Below are 13979 nucleotides of genomic sequence, written 5' to 3'. Positions count from 1 at the left end.
TAGGGCGGCCACTCTGTCAGACATTGGATTGGTTCCTGTCGAGGCTATTGATAGGGGGGATTTCACAATAGGAAAGGGAAGGGTAAACTGGCAGGGTTGTTAGCGAAATCCATAAGGTGGGACAGTAGTACTCATGGATGTACCTCTTTTTTAGATTAATATCAGTGGCCAATGAGAAGTTCAGGCAGGCAGGTGCTAAAGAGGTCCAAAACTCACAAAATTCTCACAACAGGAAAGTAAATAATAATGTTACCACATTTAACCAAAATATTGGTGGATTAAAGAAAAAAGTAATTCTCATAAAAGTAAAGTAAAAACTAATGTTACCATTTTTCACCTAAATATTCCGGGATTGAAGAATAAAGTAAATGAGCTCCTGGTTTGTTTAGATGACATTGAATCTGATAATGTAATATGCCTGTCTGAGCACCACATTGTGTCTGATATGGAAAAGGTAAATATCAGTGGTTATAGACTAGCTGCACATATGAATAGAGAGAATAAGGTGGGAGGAGGAGTTGCCATATATGTCAAAAGTTATGTGTAGAAAGCTTAGATACAAAAAAGTTTTGTCTAGAGCAACATATAGAAGCATGTGCCTGTCAACTTAAACTGAAGGAGGACTCTTTTATAATTGTAACAGTATATAGGTCCCCTTCAGGAAACTTTCATTTATTCCTGGAAAACTTGGATGCCTTGTTGTGCTATCTGTCAGATAGGGGAAAGCAAATTATTATTTGTGGGGACTTCAATGTTGATTCACTTAAAGAGTGTAATAGGAAGAATGACCTGGAAGGCTTGCTCTGTACTTTCAATTTGACATCTGTCATTAATTTTCCTACTCGGGTAGTAAAGGACAGGAGCATATTGATAGATAACACTTTTATAGACCAAGATAGGTTTAAAAACATAAATTCTTGTCCTGTTGAGAATGGCCTTTCTGATCGTGATGCTCGGCTAGTTACAGTATATGACATAGCTCCATTCAGTAATTCAAAACTACCCTCCAAAGTTGTGCGTTCAATTAATGACTCAACAATTAGATGTTTCAGAGAAAATCTTCAGCAGTTAGACTGGGATGAGGTGTACAAGGAACCTGATGCTAATTTAAAATATAACTTATTTCATGATACATTTCTAAGAGAATTTGAAAACTGTTTCCCCAAGAAAGTAGTTAAATATAATTATAAGAAACCATGTGAAAAACCTTGGCTTACTAAAGGAATAAAAATATCTTGTAACCACAAAAGGGAACTGTATCTAACAACAAGAAAGAGTAATGACCCAGAAACAGCTAAATATTATAAAAACTACTATGCTACATTAAGAAAGGTTATTAAAAAGTCTAGAAGCATGTGCATCATGTCTGAGATTAATACCTCTGATAACAAAATCAAAACAATTTGGAATATTATTACAAGGGAGACAGGGCAACCAAGAGTACAGGATGACGGCATCACCATCAAAGAGAATGGAAACTTGATAAACACAAAGCTGGAAGTCGAAAATATTTTGAATAATCATTTTTTAAATGTTGTAGACAAAATAGGATCTAAATGTTCATTAGAAGAAGCAAGACATTTAATGGAAAAGGCCTTACCCACACCATTTGATACAATTGAAATTCCGTCCACCTCTCCTTCTGAAATTAGGAAGATAATAAACTCTCTCAAGAATAAAAGCTCACATGGAATTGATGGCATTTCCAGTAGGATAATAAAAGCTTGTTCCCAAGAAATAAGTGGGATTCTTAGCCACATATGTAATAGCTCTCTGAAGCGGGTATTTTCCCAGATAGACTGAAGTATGCCATTGTTAAACCACTGCATAAAAAAAGGGGATACGTCTGATGTCAACAACTAGCGCCCAATCTCTCTTCTGACTGCCTTATCCAAAATTCTTGAAAAAGTAATGTATTATAGAGTAGCTTCAAACCTTTGTAAAAATAAAATTTTAACAAAATGTCAGTTTGGTTTCCAGAAGGGTTTTTCAATGGAAAATGCTATCTATACTTTCACTAATGAAATATTAAATGCTCTGAGTAACCGGAAGTCACCCGTTGGGATTTTTTGTGATCTATCAAAGGCTTTTGATTGTGTAAATCATGGAATACTTCTAGATAAGCTCAAGTACTGTGGTATGAATGAGACAGTGCTCAAATGGTTTAAATCATACCTAACCGGAAGAGTGCAGAAAGTTGAAATAAACAGTTCACATAATATGCAAAAAACTGGTGATTTCTCAAACGGGAACAATCAAGAATGGGGTGCCGCAAGGTTCGGTCTTGGGTCTGCTGCTGTTCTTAATATATATTAATGACTTGCCATTCTATATTCACTAAGATGCAAAGCTGGTACTTTTTGCCGATGATACAAGTATAGCTATCACACCCAACAGTCAAGAATTAACTGGTGAAATTGTAAATGATGTTTTTCAGAAAATCATTAAGTGGTTCTCTGCAAATGGACTCTTATTAAACTTTGACAAAACACAGTATATACAGTTCCACACAGTAAATGGAATGACACCATTAACAAATACAGACTTCAATCAGAAATCGGTAGCTAAGGTAGAATATTCAAAATTTCTAGGTGTATGCATTGATGAGGGGTTGAACTGGAAAAAAACACACTGAGGACCTGCTGAAACGTTTGAGTTCAGCTACTTATGCTATTAGGGTCATTGCAAATTTTGGTAATATACATCTGAGTAAATTAGCTTATCACGCCTATTTTCATTCTCTGCTTTCGTATGGCATCATATTCCGGGGTAACTCATCATTGAGTAAAAGAGTGTTCATTGCACAAAAGTGTGTAATCAGAATAATTGCTGGAGCTCATCCATGATCATCCTGCAGACACTTATTTAAAGAACTAGAGATCTTCACTGTAGCATCACAATATATATATATTCACTTATGAAATTTGTTATTAACAATCCAAATGAATTCAAAAGTAATAGCAGTGTACATGGCTACAACACTAGGAGAAAGGATGATCTTCACTACTCAAGGTTAAATCTAACTTTAGCTCATAAGGGGATTAATTATGCTGCCACAAAAGTCTTTGGTCACTTACCTAACAGCATCAAAAGTCTGACAGATTGCCATATAGCATTTAAAAGGAAATTAAAAGAATTTCTTAATGGCAACTCCTTCTATTCATTAGATGAATTTTTGGATATAGTAAGTGGGTGACTTCCCAAGGCCCCCCCCCCCCCCACACACACACACAAAATATTAAGTGTCATGTAATATTTTGTGTAATGTAATATCTTGTATAGACACCTTTTATTAACCTGACACGTTCCACATCATTACGAAGTGTCATATTCATGATCTATGGAACAAGTACTAATCTAATCTAATTGTTGTCAGTAATTGATGTGCTAGAGCATCCAGGGTGGTCGTCATCTTAAACATCTTCTTGACCCTCTATGAAACATTTTTACAACTCTTAAACTCTTGTCTTAATCATAGTAGATTCGCCAAAAGCTACAATCAACAGTTTGAATGTGGTGCTGAAGTTTATTCCATTTTTCAAGCAAAATTTAATGCAGATTCTTTGATCCATCTTTTTAGAAAGCAAGCATTTACCGAGCACTTGAAAACTCGTATTACCTTTTCAACTGTCGGCAGTAAACTTAGTTTTCAAAACAGCTGAATATGCAAACATTCATCAAGAACATACGTACCAACAAGATAAAAATATGAAAATCATTCATATAAAGCCTGCAAATATTGAATTGTAATTTGTTGATAAAAATTTTGTGTTTAGTTACTAAACATGTGGAAATAAATTAAAATTTGATACAGGCATGTGAAGTGCCTTATTATTAAATAAAAAGATTATGTACGTCAATAATACTGTTCTGTCTCTAGAAAAATAAAAAGTATTTTATTTTATATTTAATGTTTCACATTTTTATGCAAAATTTTAATTTATTGGGAACACTTGCATTTTTGTGTTATTACTAATTAGTAATTGTGAAAGCTGTCAGTGGTGGGACTAAAGGCCTCTCTCATGTTGGATTTGGGATTTTCACTGTGCTTTTAGCCAGCAGCGAAGATGAACTTGCTAAACTAACAACAAAAGTAAAGGATGTTAGTCTACTGTATTGATTAGACATCAATCTCAGAAAGTCAAAACTTGTAATAATTGATTGAGGAGCACATGTCTAAATCACAGGTAGATTAAAGGAACTGAATATTGTGCATTCTGTCCCGTATCCCGAGTCAGCCATTTGCGACACAGGAAGTTATGAAGATGAGAGGAAAAAGTGGATCACACTAGGGCAAATAGCTACCAAGCAACTCGCCAAGATCTATCAGAACAAAGTGACAACGTACAGTAAAAAGATTCGGCTAGCCTTCTTTTACGGTTGTGAGACATGGACCCTCAAGGCCAGAGAAAGGCAGAGCACTGATGCCTTCAAGCTTTGGTGCTGGCAGAGAATGCTGCACATAAAATGGACCAGACAAGAAGAATAAGTGAATTTTGATGATTGATTACAATAAATATATGTTACTGTTATTAAAAATTATGATTAAATATTTGTTAATTGACATTTCCAGTCATTAGAAGGTTTACTCATTGCTGAGTTCCTCAATCACATTTTGTTAAGTAATTGAATAGTCAATTAGACATTGGTGTCCACAGAAATCTTCATATGGGGTCTGATAGAATGGACAGTAGGGTTTCAATCACGTATTATGGTGTCACTGTTTTGTCTGCGTGAAAGAATAATTCGTTTACTGCATTGAAGAAGGATGGTCATTTGTAAATATGCCCTTGTAGAGTTCAGAGCATTGAGCATTCACCATAGAGGCATATTTCAAGATAATACGTGTCCCCATCACTGCTCAACAACTTGTTCCTCACCATTTTGAGTTAAAACAACATGATAAATTCCAAAATCATTGGAGGACAGTACGGTGGGTGCAACAATTCAGGACTACTGCATCTTGTGCAAAGAAGGAAAGCCCAGAGTGACAAAGGACATATTGTGGAGTGAGTGGAGGTTATGCATAAAGTACTCATCTGAAGTCCTCACCCATCTGTTGTCAGATGTACCTTGGGCCCTGATAGTGTCAGATCATTATATGTGATAACCTGCAGTTCCATCCATAAAAAGTTCAGGCTTTACAGAAGCTCAATAAACAAAATAAAGTTGGCCAATGAGGCTTTGCATTGTGCTTAGAACATTTAGAAGATGTGAAACAACATAGTGATGTTGGGTGAGGCCCATTTTCATCTAGACGGTGATGTTAATAAATAGAATTTCAGGTGCTGAACACTACACAGTGGAGGTGATCAATGTCGGCAGCGTGAACGTGTGGCTGCGTGGTGTTGCATGGTTTCATTTGGCACCATTAATCCATACTTTTTTGAGAATCTTGATGGCTAAGCAGTGATGGTTACAGTAGCCCTGGTCAGTCATGCTGGCTGGTGGCTGTTAGTTCAGTGTTGCCAGGTCATAAGTCGCTTGCACTTCATAGTCACATAGGCCTCTGCTACTCGTTGTAATAGTCTCTGCACTGGTACAAAGCAATATAATTACATTTTTGCGGTGAAATATTGATTTAGGCTCTGCATAATTGGTCTGTGTTAAATATTCTTAACGCACTGACAGCTATAAGGTAGCTGAAGTCTAGGTCTGCAATAGAACCAAACTGCTATAGGACTAGTCGTCTGGACCCGCATTCGGGAGGACGACGGTTCAATCCCGCGTCCGGCTATCCTGATTTAGGTTTTCCGTGATTTCCCTAAATTGCTCCAGGCAAATGCCGGGATGGTTCCTATGAAAGGGCACGGCCGACTTCCTTCCCCATCCTTCCCTAATCCAATGAGACCGATGACCTCGCTGTCTGGTCTCCTTCCCCAAACAACCCAACCCAACCCGACTAGTCACTATAAATAGCACCTACTTTGTTGCGCAGTCGCTGAGTACCCCAATTCCCAATGGAAACGAATCTGATATGTGTTTTTGGGTGCGAATGAATACAAATACCACCAATACATTTTGCTTACAATACAGTATTTTATCAAATTATTACTTAAGAATTATTGATTTTGTAACTATTCAGTAAATTGAGAGAAAAGTGTGTAATGTCCCATCTCAATTTTTTTCACTTATCATACTCATCATATCATATGTAAAGGTTTTTTTTTTTTTTTCTTTAATTACTGCTACCAGTCACAAACTTTGTCAACTATTGTATTACTGATTTATTTAGCGACATTTTTCGAGGTAATAACTCATCTTGACGCTAAATTGCATTACAAAAACAACTTTACAATAAGGCCATACTGATGTTATGTAGTCTTTTCGTAAATGCTGTGGCCATCCTGTGGAAGAAGAGAAAACTTAGTAAGAGGTGATGTCACTTTGGAAACAGGACTGATGTTTGCATGAAAATGTTTTGAATGTTCATTCACTTTTTTCTTCTGGCTGGCAGTCTCGTTGTGATGCGCTGGGGTGCCTCCATTTCCATGGCTCTCATGGTCACTGTTCACAAGGATGTCACTAACATAGCAGTAACTTGGAAACACGTGACCAGGAGCACTCATGTGTCGACTTAAATATGAGGTCGATGCGAACATCTGCAGAACAGTGCTGAATCAGAGCCCCCAAGCATTTTTCTGTCAATTTCTCGCACCCACCGTTGTTGGGTGTAGGCCCATCATGTAGAATCTCTTCAGTTTTAGATGGGACATCATTGTACTGGTTTCTGAAAAACATTTTTGTGTTATACTGTAAGTTGTACATGTTTCAGTCACAACAGGGCTTTTGTGCAAAATCATCAGCAGCCTGTAAGGTAGTACGTATATTCTGAAACATTAATACACACATTTTGTATAATGTATAGTCCATAGCATTTGCAATATTGTTGATACTGCTCAAAAGTTTTAATTTTCATGAGGTTGCAGAAAAAAATCATAGTTTACAACTTGCTGTCAATTGTTTTGCTCTATTTTTGCGACTAAATGTAATTAGCCACTTTTTATGCTTTGTGTAGCCATTTATACAGTGAGAGCTGGGAGGGGTGTTGCAATAGATCTCATTGTTTACTCGTGACCTGACTGTGAAATATACTTCTTATCATCGTTAATCATTTTTGAAAGGCTGTAAGTGAGCCTGAAGCAATATCTTCAGCAAAGGAAGCTTTATTTTATTGCTTAGTGTGTCATTTGTTGGTAATAGTGGTATATTCACACTGTAAGAAGACGCTTGATAGGTAACTGGTGGGAATAGCTGCGTCGATTGCAATTGAACGCTGATATTTAGTACTGATTCCTTTCCAATTGCTACCAACTTTAGACAACAAACAACTCTGTGTGTAATGGCTCCAACATATCAACATGGTTCCACAATCAATTACACAAAGCATTTCTGCTCCTGTAGATATACATGCACTGAAAATTGTCTTCTGTCAGTTCACGATAGCAGCAGTCAGAAATCGGTCAACATTGGTAGACTTCATTTTATTTCTGTTGAGTCAAATAGTCCCTTTGGCCAACTTGCCAAGAATCTTCTTAGAGAGTGTAATGTAGTACATGCTTAGCTAACAACTCGGACTTAAGAAACGATGTAGGATGTACTGTCTACACTATATTCCACATTATGTTTTAGCGATGAACAATATGGGGAATTTGATTGCACAGCAGTCTAGCTGTGCTGGTAGTCAAGTTAACAACAGTGTGTCAAATAATTGAAAATGGCGGTGGCACCATAGCATTACTTTTTTCCATAGCTTCCTATGTTGCATGTAGCAGCAGTGAGCTCAAAATGTGGAAGTGAGAATGACTTGCAAAGAAAGTACCTTGTTTTACTCTTTCTCACTACTTTCTGTTTCTCCTACCTTTAAGTATATTTCTGCAGAGACCCACATATGGAGCATTACGTGCTGCTATGAACAGTACTGTACAACTACTCACAATCCAGCTTGTGTCTTTTTCTATATATAGCCTAAACTGAAAATAATTTTTGAATTACTTCAAAAATTATTTAAATGGGTTAGAGTTTATATGGTTTATGCTAACTCAGCTGCAGATAACATATTTAACAGTATATTTGTTGTTGTGATCCACCGATAACGCCCGACAACATGCGTCAGCGCCTTGTCAATGCATGTGCCAACGTTACGGAAGGTGAACTACTCGCTGTTGAGAGGAATGTTGTTACATGTCTTGCCAAATGCACTGAGGTTGACAGACATCATTTTGAGCATTTATTGCATTAATGTGGTATTTACAGGTAATCACGCTGTAACAGCATGCGTTCTCAGAAATGATAAGTTCACAAAGGTACATGTATCACAATGGAACAACCGAAATAAAATGTTCTGTATTTTAATTTAAAAAACCTACCTGTTACCAACAGTTCGTCTAAAATTGTGAGCCGTATGTTCATGACTATTACAGCGCCATCTATCACAAAGCAAAAAAGTGGTCCAACTAAAACATTCATATTTCTTTATGTACTACATGAATATGTAATAAAAAATGAGGGTCCCTATTTAAGAAAAAAACGCAGTTGATATCCGTTTGACCTATGGCAGCGCCATCTAGCGGGCCAACCATAGTGCCATCTGGTTTCCCCCTTCAAGCTAGCCGAGTTTCATTCTTTGTACTTTTTTTGTTTGACGCTTATTTTGTGAGTTATTTGGCGTGGTCACGATCAGTGGACCACCTTGTATACAGATCCTACTTTATTGGGGTGTCATTCGAGCATTGTTCATTTATTTTATATAAATAATGAAATGTTTAAATAAATTGCAAATAATTGCTTGTTAAATAAAACCACACAAATTTCTATGATGGAAAAACTGAATATTTTGAATCAGCAAGCACTAGTGTTACAGCAAAATATTTGTAATGGGGTCAAAACTTTCTGAGCATTTGATACTATAGAATTTTAAATATGTATCAAGTTTGTCATTAAAATCATTATGTTTCTGGTAAACTAACCACACCTTAGAATTTAGCACCACATGAATTAATGTATGAATAATCTGGAATAAATAGGCTGTAAAAGAATTTTTGTATTTATTTTGTAACTGTTGTTTGAAGTAAACTACAAAAAGAAAAAAAAATAGTATTTACTTACCCAAAGAATTGTATCGGAGAGAGTGAGAATGTTCTACCTGGCTTTGTTCCTCGTAATCCACTCATAAATGGGACATGTTGAACCTTAACTGAACTACAGAAATAAATAGTTTGCTGTTTGTTGAATGCGATTCAGGTAGCAGCTATCTGTAGGTGAGGTGTATACAACTCTTCAAGGCAAGTAAACACAGATGTCATATCCTTGTCCTCCAAACGAGACTTGAGTCCCTTTTGTTCCCCAAATTAATCAAAAAAATGCACATGCGCGAGAAAACAGAAGTAGTGGAATGAACACTGGCAGAGAATGGATCCAAAAGAAGTGTCTTTAAAAAAAAAAAAAAATAAAATTAAGGGTCGTAGCCAGTAAGAAAAAAGATCTAAAAGGTATTTTAACAGGCTGCTGAAAAGATGGTCACAATAATTGGGTGAATGGTTACAGTATGAATCCCTGAGTCTGGTTTCGAATGGAACTGAAAATTTCCAAGAGTGATTTCACTATGAAGAATGATGTGCCGAGGTTTTTTTTTTTTTTTTTGCCAGCCAAACCAAACAATGCAAATGGAAGTTGGGGGAACTCTTGGATGTGGATTTCAGTATGTTCAAAATTTGACAGGAATGCTGAATACAGAGCACTTTAGAGAACAAACTTAACACTTTGTCAACAGGTCCTGAGTTTACTTGGGATCCATGTATCATCCATTATGGACAGATCTCGAGGTAACTAGTGTTTCGTGCACACTGTCTGTAGATGCCATTTGCTGTGATATATTTTAACTATTTTGTATATTTAGGTTTTTACGTGAATACTGTAGTCGTTTTTTAGAAATTTGATTGCCTTCAATGTATTTTTTTGTTTATTTAGCAATTTGATCATATTTTGATATTCCTGCTTTTAGAGATGGCCCTGTTAAGAAAACCAGGGTGGTGATTCTCCTGATAAACATGGAATTCTCAGATTATTACATTTTACAAGGAAAAAATCAGGAAAATCTCGGGGAATTTCGGAAATTTTGTAGAATCTATGAAATTTTGTACTTTGGACCTAACATTGGAATTTAATTTTATTGACCTTTATAAAACATAAGTTTTAAAATATTAATATTTCAAAGTGTGTTGATTATTTGAAAATAATACTATATAAATTTGTAATGTTTAAAAACTGTGATTAAACTACAGCTGAGAGGAAAGAAAAGTTGTTACTGTGAAGTGCTAACCATCCCCCTCCCCCCTCTCCCTCCAGGAGCTTCACATGACATAATCTTCCTCCCCTTACCTGGAATTCTCGGGGAGAGGGGGCGGTTGTAAGTCTGAGTAGCCAGCCTAGAAATCAGAAGGAAATGAATGAATCTGAAGCACATTCAGAGGTTATTGACAATGACTATGCAGATGTTCATAACGATAATGAAGATCTGGATGACTGCAAATGTGAGTTTTTGTGGTTTTGATGACATTTAAAGTGAGAGTGGAATCATTAGATCTGTAAAGAAATGAAAGTGGCAATGTTTTCAAAAGAGTCTGGCGATAATGATGAAGGTGACTCTTCTTGCGAATGATTCATTTTGTTGTCGTTTCAACCCTTTTGAGACAGTGCACAAGTTAAGCCACAAGCTCATAGCCCAACTTATAAAATTTTGATGCCAGTTTCCTTTTGAAATACAACAAGACAGGATGTTTGTGTGTAAATGTGACAAAAGTAATTCCTGTATGGAAGATGGAAAGGACTGCTGTTGTACTGAATGTTCTCTGGTGTGCAGTTTCAAGCAGTCAAGAAGGTGCTTAAAGGCTTGAGCAGGTTGTGGCATCTGACCGTAGCAAGCCACAGGAAAGCTGATTCAGTAAGGCATACACCTGTATCTAGGGGTTCCGTTCATTATCAGAATCCCTGATAGTATTTACTCAATAGCAAACTTACAAACATTGAATGCACCCACCACAGCATGCAAAACTTATCACCTTAATTCTAAATTTCCTCATCCTTACTTAATATTGAAAATGTGCTGTTTTTCCCAGATGAATATTCACATTAACGTAATGTTTCATGAGAAGCAGTTCATTTAGATATACCCTGTCAATTCAGAAAGTTCAGAGATTGGATTAATAAAAATTAGGGGAACATTAAGATGGTGGTTTTAGTGCTTCAGGTGTTCTACATAGTATTTCCGTTTGAGTACAATGCACAGGACGTTCATATGACCATGTGAAACTGTCAGAAAAGTCATTCTTTTGGATGTTGTTTGACTCACATCTCACGTTTGCTTGAATGTTACTTACGTCATCAATGTTTTGACCTTCATGTGAATTTCTTCACCTTGTCATTTTGTGGTAGGTCCGTATTGATATGACCGAGCCAAGTCACTATTGTTGAATTTTTTCATAAAAGAATTGTCTATGTTTTGCATTTCAAGCAAGTTGCAGCATGTGTTCACTTGTTTTTTGCTTGGGAGTTGAGGTGTGCAGGACAGACTTTGCAAACACTTTTCTCTTCTTCGAAACATTCTGTAGACTGTGTTGAACACTTGATTTAGAGATTTTGCGCCACTTTGATTTGTGACGAAACACTATTTAACAGTCCTTACTCACAGCTGACTAGTCAAATGCATATCTGTTGTTTACAGTTGTTAGTTCAAGTTCCACGATAGTCACAGCTCTGATTTCACTTACACTCCAGGAATAAAAGCAGTTTTTGAACTTTTTATAGATGATCCACATTTGAGCTCAGTTTTTATGAAACTCCTTACGTTAATGTTGGCTGACTGATTCAAAAGATTTAATGTTAATTTATAATGTAATGTGTGTCGCTAGAATGGAGCAGCATAGTGGGAAGCAAAGTAATAGGAATAGTGGGGGAAAACATAGTAAGCCGGACTTGGGTGTCAAGACTTGGGGGATGAGATTGTAAAGAACTGGGTGTGTGTGCTCTGCCTTGAGGACACATATTATGAAGTTTGTGTTTATTATTTATTCGGGTTTCTGTCATAGTTGTGTACAGTTTCTTAGTGGTGACTGTGTCTTGAACATTAACATTCCTTCTCAAACCATAGTGGGCATTTCACCTGTTTGTTAAAGGATAATTCCACTGATAATACAGATCCATATAACAGATGTGGTATGGGCATAATATGGAAGTGGTATGACCATAATATAGAAGAGGTACATTCAAAAGACTAATGTACACTTTGAATTGCTGGTCCTTTTAAGACCAAAATGTTGTAATTTACATAAGTTTGTGTTCGAGGTGATTTCTGAGTGGCGCGTGGCCAGGCGCATATTGCAAATGTTGGGTCTTATGTTATTTTGCGATTAAAATTCAAATTGTGACTTAGAATTATTCCATATGTGAGGTCATAGAGGGACGTGAGAGTTTTTGAGGGGAAGTTAATTCACAGTTTTATTAGTTATTCAAGAATTGTGAGGGACATTTTGAGTCAGCTGTTGCGAATTTGGCTGTCAGTTAGCGTTGCTGAGATAGCTACTAACAACAGAGTTGTCTTTTAATGAATAAACTATCATAATTAAAAGTAATCCCTTGTGTTGCTTTGCTCATTTGATTAAAATCAACTGCAGATACAATCAAACAGTGGAAAATCCAGGATGGAATGTAACAATATTATGAGAAGGAAAGTTGCCATTCACAATATAGCAGAGATGCTGAGTCACAGATAGGCACAACAAAAAGGTTTTCACACTTAGTGCTGTCAGCCAATGGTTTTTGTTAACAATAGACACACATCTCTCTCTCTCTCTCTCTCTCTCTCTCTCTCTCTCTCTCTCACACACACACACACACACACACACACACACACTGTTAATCCAGAATTTATGTAGTGTGGTTACAGTTGCCTGAGACTGCAGTTGTGTGTGTGTGTGTGTGTGTGTGTGTGTGTGTGTGTGTGTGTGCGTGCGTGCGTGCGCGCATGTGTGCGTGCGCGCGCGCCCGCTCGCATTTGTGAGTCTATTGTTGACAAAGGCCGTTGGCTAAAAGTTTTAAGTGTGAATATCTTTTTGTTGTGCCTATCTGCGACTCAGCATCTCCGCTATATGCTGAGTGGCAACTTTCCTTCTCATAATATTGCAACTGCAGATACATTTATTTATTTATAATGCAGTTACGAAGCCTGCAAAAAACTTTATAAACTTGACATTTTTAGAGTTCTGTACCTCATTTATTGGTAGAAATGGAATCCTTAAGAGATCACTTCGTTGTACATTTGATTCTCACAAATCAACTCGTCAAAACCTATATGGTACTTCCTGCTGATCTAGAATGATGAAATTTCACAAGAACCAAGGTCTCACAGTACAAGTAAAGGAAAAAAATCCAAAAAATTTTAATTCGTAATTATATCACATTCTTTTCCATTTGTTGCCTGTCTGCCTGCCTTCCATCCGTATGTCTGTCTGTCTGTTAAGACCCCTTTTTCACAGGAACAGTTAGAGGTATCAAGCTGAAATTTATATCACATAATAAGATCTATAGTCCCTTTCCACTGTAAAAGATATACGATTCTAAGTTGATATTATCAAAAGATATGGCCATATATACCACATATTTTGATACGCGCACCAAGCCATTGAGCCATACAAAGTATAACTGTTATCTACAGGATATTTCAAAATTCATGTTACACACCTCTGGAGATTGTAGAGGGGACTTTGTAGATCAAGTCTTACGTAGGAACACATGTCTGGAAGCTTCCTCCAACAATACCACAGAGTGTAAATAGTTATAGGTGCTGGTGCCTGTAAATGTATGTATATACAGGGTGATACCTTGATATTACAAACCTTTTGGGATCATGGAGAAGGATAAGTGTTTCAATTTGAGGTAAGGGTCCCTGTACTGGAAACAGAGTTGAAAGTTATAAGCGAAAA

The 13979-nt window shown here is 36.7% G+C and overlaps 1 protein-coding gene across 3 annotated transcripts in view; it reads left to right on the top strand.

The window, feature by feature from the left end:
• Positions 1-13979, top strand: part of LOC126210363 (acyl-CoA:lysophosphatidylglycerol acyltransferase 1-like) — a 61454-nt gene that overhangs the window by 10432 nt on the left and 37043 nt on the right. The window lies entirely within an intron of this gene.

Source organism: Schistocerca nitens, chromosome 10, assembly GCF_023898315.1.
Source record: "Schistocerca nitens isolate TAMUIC-IGC-003100 chromosome 10, iqSchNite1.1, whole genome shotgun sequence".
Taxonomy (NCBI): Eukaryota; Metazoa; Arthropoda; class Insecta; order Orthoptera; family Acrididae; genus Schistocerca; species Schistocerca nitens.
This window is presented reverse-complemented; position numbering and strand designations above follow the sequence as displayed.